The sequence below is a fragment of the Pipistrellus kuhlii genome, unplaced genomic scaffold, assembly GCF_014108245.1.
Source record: "Pipistrellus kuhlii isolate mPipKuh1 unplaced genomic scaffold, mPipKuh1.p scaffold_m20_p_5, whole genome shotgun sequence".
NCBI lineage: Eukaryota > Metazoa > Chordata > Mammalia > Chiroptera > Vespertilionidae > Pipistrellus > Pipistrellus kuhlii.
In genome coordinates, this window is record NW_023425551.1 from 33,041,223 (window position 1) to 33,047,222 (window position 6,000).

Sequence of the window (6,000 nt, forward strand, 5' to 3'; positions counted from 1 at the left end):
GCTAACCTTTCCAATTGGGCACTATACACTGCACTTGTAATGGTTTGGTTAGATGGTAAAAGTTCATAATGAAGAATTCCTTTAAAATTCCACCAAACACACATCATCACTTTTTTCGCATGCAAGTCAGGTTTTGGCGTGGGCTGCGGAGCCTCATTTTTGTCCAACCATTGAGGCCGCCTTTTCAAATTAACATACAGCACCCATTGTTCATCTCCGGTAACAATTTGCTCTAAAAACGGCAAACGGTTTTGATGAGAGAGGAGCGAACTGCAAATTGTGACTCTTTGATTACGGTTGTTGTCGGTCAACTCATGAGGAACTCATTTTCCAAACTTTTGGACTTTGCCAAGTGCACGCAATTGATTGGAAATTGTTTTTTGGGAACAATTTAAAGTTGTTGCAAGCTCTTGTTGGGTAATTTGAGGATTTTGCACCAAAAGAGCTTGAAGAGCTTCTTGATCAAAATTGGACACACGGCCTCGACCACTCTTGTCATCTAACGAAAAATTTCCCTCACGAAATTTCTCAAACCAATGCTGGCATTTTCTGGCGCTAACTGCATCTTGACCAAGAGCACTACAGATGTTTTTTGCAGCCTCACTTGCTTTTCTTCCTAATTGGAACTCGTAAAGCATGCAGTGCCGAATATGCTCTTCATCCGCCATCTTCTTAGCCCTAGTTTTGCAACAAAAACCAAACCAAACACAAACTTTTTCAAGCAAAACTTCTTAATTGCACTTCACACGTTCTGTAGATACCACGTGTTTGAAGGTTATGTCAATACAAGTCAGGAGAGAGCTATTATAGAGAGCTAGAAACATCGATGGAAGAGAGACATCGACCAGCTGCCTCTTGCACACCCCACACCAGGGATGTGCCCGCAACCAATGTACATGCCCTTGACCAGAATCGAACCTGGGACCTTCCAGTCTGCAGACCGACGCTCTATCCACTGAGCCAAACCGGTTTTGGCCTAAAATTGTTTCTAATTTCTGCTCCATCTGGTTCCTGCTTTTGATCTCATCACTCTCTGCTTTTGCTATTCTATTATGTTTAAACTAGAGCCCTTACCCATATTGACCCTTAAAAATGCCAAGATCATTCTCCCTCCAGGGACTCTGCATTATATGGCTATGCAATGAACAGTTACTGAATATCTACAATGTCCCAGATACTGCTCTAAATAGTTTTCAAGTATTAACTTGTGAAAGACATTGAAGTTCTTGGGTTTCCCAAGATAGAAATTGAGAGAAAACTCTAGAGAAATTTCCAGGCAGATTTTATTAAGCTTATGCTTGAGCACAATGGAGATAGCATAGATGTAAGAAAGATTCTCTGAACTGATTCAGGGATTGGCTCTACTTGTCTGCTTTTATAAGCTGTGGACAAAGTAGGCTTACAAGAAAAGACAGGCTTTGGGAAAAGAAGGGCTTTTGGAATGTTCCATGTCAGGGTAAGAAAAGTAAGCAGTTAGAAAGGAGGTAAAATTCTGTATTTTCTTTTCTTTCTTTTTTTTTTTTTTTTAAGCAGGGAGTAGAGGGATGGTGACATTCTTGCAATCAGCTTATCCAGTTTTCCTTCTAGCCACCTTATCTTAACTTGGCTTTCTGGCCACCTGGTCTTTCCATTTTCTCATTTTCCTCCTAAGAGATTTTGTTCTCCTTATTCTTAGAGGATTAGGGTTGGAGTTCTCTTCTTCTGTAACCATTTCCTGTTGAACAAGGGTGCTGTCCCTATATTGGGAGGAATGCACTTCTCTCACTGTCTGATCTAGAAAGGGGGTAAGGACATGGGTCTTCCTTCTCTGGGATGGGCTGGAAGCCTTGCATGACCATCAACTTGATATGGAATTGCCACAATCTGAAAGAAATAAACTTCACAAGAAAGTTGAAGAGGCAAGGGCCAAAAAGTCATTTTAAAATGTAAGATAATGACCAGGGTTCACATGTGGGGAAGAAGATAAGTGATATTCAGTAGGTATCCCTTAATGGAGTTCCATATAGTTTGAGCAGTGGGGTTATTAAGATTGTGTGTTGCCTGGTTTAGAATCTTCTTTGTTCTTTCTTCACTCTGCCCACTGGTATTTACATGCATGCAGCAGGAAATATTTGCCATAGCACAAACCTCTTCCTGTTCTAGTAGGGGATAGAAATGAGGGGGCAGAAGAGTTAGGGAGCAGGGAGGTTTGGGGGACTCTCAGCAAGTAGGATGGAGTGACAAGGGCTAAACTTGGTGAGGAGGGCCCCAAGAGCCAAATTAGGAGGGAACCCTCCCAAAAAAAGGGGTGAAAAGAGGGTGGGCATGAGTCAGGTTTGAGGCCACACAGACACAGCAAGATTTTCAGAGCTTTGTCCTCACAAACGCCCAAGCATGGGGGATCTCCAACCATTTACTGGTGTGTTTACAAAAGAGATCCAGCTGGAGAATAGTATTAAAAGTCAAAGAACTATTCTTAGGCCATTTCTTTCAGTCCCCAAGAGAATATTGGAGCTGGGCCTCATTACAAAAGAAAACTATTTTTTTCCTTTTTAGATGATCCAACTTAAATTGGTTTCAATTAGTGAGGATGTGTCCTAAGGGAGAATTTCTTGGGACAACGCTGGGAGCCTTTTCCATGATAGTGGCCAACCATCAGGGGCCAAGAGCTGGGTAGAGTGGTCATTAAGGAAATAGGAGCACTCTTGGTCCCAATTGGACTAATACAGAAGACAGCTAGCGAGAGCTGGACAGGAGAGGGAGAAGAGTGAGAGGGGAGAGCCAGAGAAAGGACCACTAGGGAACCAAAGCCTGTGTAGGAAATAACCCAGTTCCTCCGACCTCATCTCAGGTCTGGGTTCGGCTAACCTCTAATCTGCCCTGATCTGTGTATAGTGATAGTGAATCAGATGCTAATGAGGTAGACAAAAAGAGGAAAAAGATATTCCTTGGTAAGCCACATGTTCTGAGTCCAGGTTGAAGGGAACTTGGACTCACAGACATAACAATGAGAATTCACAGGGACACAGGTCTTAGGAGAGAGTTGACAGAAAAGGTCACAGACTTCAGGACCCCAAGTCAAAGAAAGAAGACAGGAGAAATACTGGGAAGAATTGAAGAGAGATACCCAACAAGTAGCAGACTGGCACCAAAGTAGGAAGGACAGGTGTGAAAAAGAGGAACAATGACTTGTCAAACAATAGGGCAGAGGTCTTGCAGAAGGTTGAAAACCTAAAATGGGTTTGCCATAGGTGGTGAGTGATGGGTTTTAGAGTTCTTGCTGCATGGACATTTGCTTCAGGTAGGCAGGAAGGGGGTTGGCTAATTTCAATCTATCCCATTCCATGACCCACTTATCCTTTTAGGGGAGTCTTCAAGTGGCCAGTGCCCTATAGGCTTTTAACTCTCCACTAGTTTCCACAAAACTGTGGCAAAGTTTCTCTAAGAGATTTACTGAGCACAAAACAGAAATAGAGCATTAAAAAAAAAAGTCTGCCATGGGACTCAAACCCAATGTCAGGTACTTTAACTCTAGATACCCAGGGTGGGACAGAGGGACCAATCCATCTGCCCACTGGTCAGCCACTCTGGGCCAGTGCAACTGCAGTGGTTTGAGCCCACTTTCAGGGACACAAGGAAAAGACAGAGACAAACAGAATGTGATAGAGTACAGAATCTGTCCAGGAAGGAGAAAGGAGCGGGAAGATTGGAGGCACTCACCATTCATAATGATACTGAATCAAAGGTTCAGGCACTGCTAAGACACCATGAGTCTGACTTGTCTTCTTCCTACTTTGTCTCTCTGCTGTGAGAACACAAGGGCTTCCATTCGAGGGGCCACAAAATATTATCAGTACTCACCATTCATAGTGATACTGAATCAAAGGTTCAGGCACTGCTCAGACACCATGAGTCTGACTTGTCTTCTTCCTTCTTTGTCTCTCTGCTATGAGAACACAAGCGCTTCCATTCGAGGTGCCACAAAATGTTATCAGTATTGGGTTCTTGGGTTCCCCAAGATAGAAATTGAGAGGAAATCCCAGAGAAATTGTCAGACAGATTTTATTAAGTTTATTCTCAAGCAAGGGACAGAGGAAAGGAAAGTCCTTTGAACTGACTGGGGCTGGCTCTGCTTAGCTATTTTTATTTTTTATTATTAAAAATTTAGTATATGTTTATTGATTTCAGAGAGGGAGAGAGAGATAGAAACATCAGTGATGAGAAAGAATCATTGATCATCTGCCTCCCACTGGGGATTGAGTCTGCAACCTGGGCATATGCCCTGACTAGAAATCAAAATGTGACCTCCTGGCAGGTGGTTATGTCCTTGGCCTGTATTTTTCTTGACAAAGGTCAATTTTCCCCTTAATTGTGCCTGTCAATTATCTTTTTGCATCCATGATAACATGCCTTTGGAATGTCAGAGGATTTTCCTTTTTTCAGACCCTTCAGGGCACAATCTCCTACCAGAGCAGGAGACCACAGAACCCCTCATTGTTGCTGTTATGGTGGTAATTGCTAACATGAGTATCCTGTAACCAATTGTGTAAAAGAAGTGTGTGTCTCTTTCTTTTACTTTTTATCCAATCCCAGAGATGCCCCTCTCACTTTGCTTTCTCCTGCTGCCCTAACCTATCATCAATGAATTTCATGTAATCCCCTAGCATCTTCCCCTTCTGATGTATAAAATAAGTGGTTAAATTGCCATTTTTCGGAGAGTTTTCTCAATTGTTTGAGATTTTGTTTCCCAGCAATTGTCATCAGTTTGGCTCAAATAAACTCATTAAAATTCTGTACAGGTTTAAATATTTCTTAAGTCAACAGGAGAGAAGAAATAAATCTTCTTATAGAAGAATTTCAAATAATTTATATAGATACTGCCCTCCAAGAGGTAGAGCTTAATTCTTCCCCATCTCACCCTACCCCTTTGAGGAGAGAAAGTGGTAAGAATGAAAAAGGAAAGCTAGGCCTGATTGGCTTTGGTAGGTGGACTCGGATATTCCCTACTGGAATGTGAGCTCTCTGAAGGCAAGCACCTTATTCCTCTTTTCATTATATCCCTGGTACCAGAACTATGCCTGGAACATAGTAAGTGCTCAAAAATGTGTGATGAATAGATGAGTGGTTGCATAAGTGGACAAGGCCTTATTGTTGTTGTAATTAGCTAGTTAATATTAATAAAGGAAAGAAAGCAAAGGGAAGTCAGATACTGTAAGCTTTACACAGCATTACTCCTCCAAGGGGATTAACACCCCTCCCTCATTGGGTACTGGATTGTTGCCCAGAGAAGAAGGAGATACGCACTTGCACAATCGAAGTCAGGGTGGTGCAGGGGAGGTCCAGGCCTGTCAGTCTAGCCTGGGGAACAATGGATTGGCTGGGGGGGCGGGGGGGGGGTGGACCCCATCCGAAGCAAGCAAAATCTTGAAAAGTTCATTGGTTAGTTTGAAGACACTCCCGGTTACAGTCCCAGTCAGAGTTCCTTCAGGTTTGCTTGCTCCATACCCACACTCGCCCGTGAGCTCACCTGTTCTCTCTCCTTAGCCACGTGGCCTTAAATAGCAGCAAAGCTGGGACCGTGCGGACCCCACACGCAATGGACTGCAGCTGGAAACACGAGCTAAGCCAGCCAGATGCTAGGCTGGATTGTACTTTAATATGGAACAGAAACTCTGGCAGTGGTCCTGCCGAAGACAAGGTTGCACTTCTTCCATGGCGAGACAGACAAGGATGGGACCTTGGAGGGGGACCCCCTTCATTTTACATCAGCAATAAGACTTCCCGAGAAACCCCATCCTCCCACAAGAGCCTCAAGAAATTCTTTTGCTTGAGGCACCCAAGAACTCCATTTCCATCATGAACACTTCTGGAACACCACTGGAACCCAGAACCACCTGAACTCCAAAACTGCTGGTGGGACACATACTCAAAGGGACTTGAGCTTTCCACATGGTCTCAATGTGATCTCCAGAAGTGTGAGGAGATAGTTTAGACTCTAAACTTTACAGGATACTGACTTTT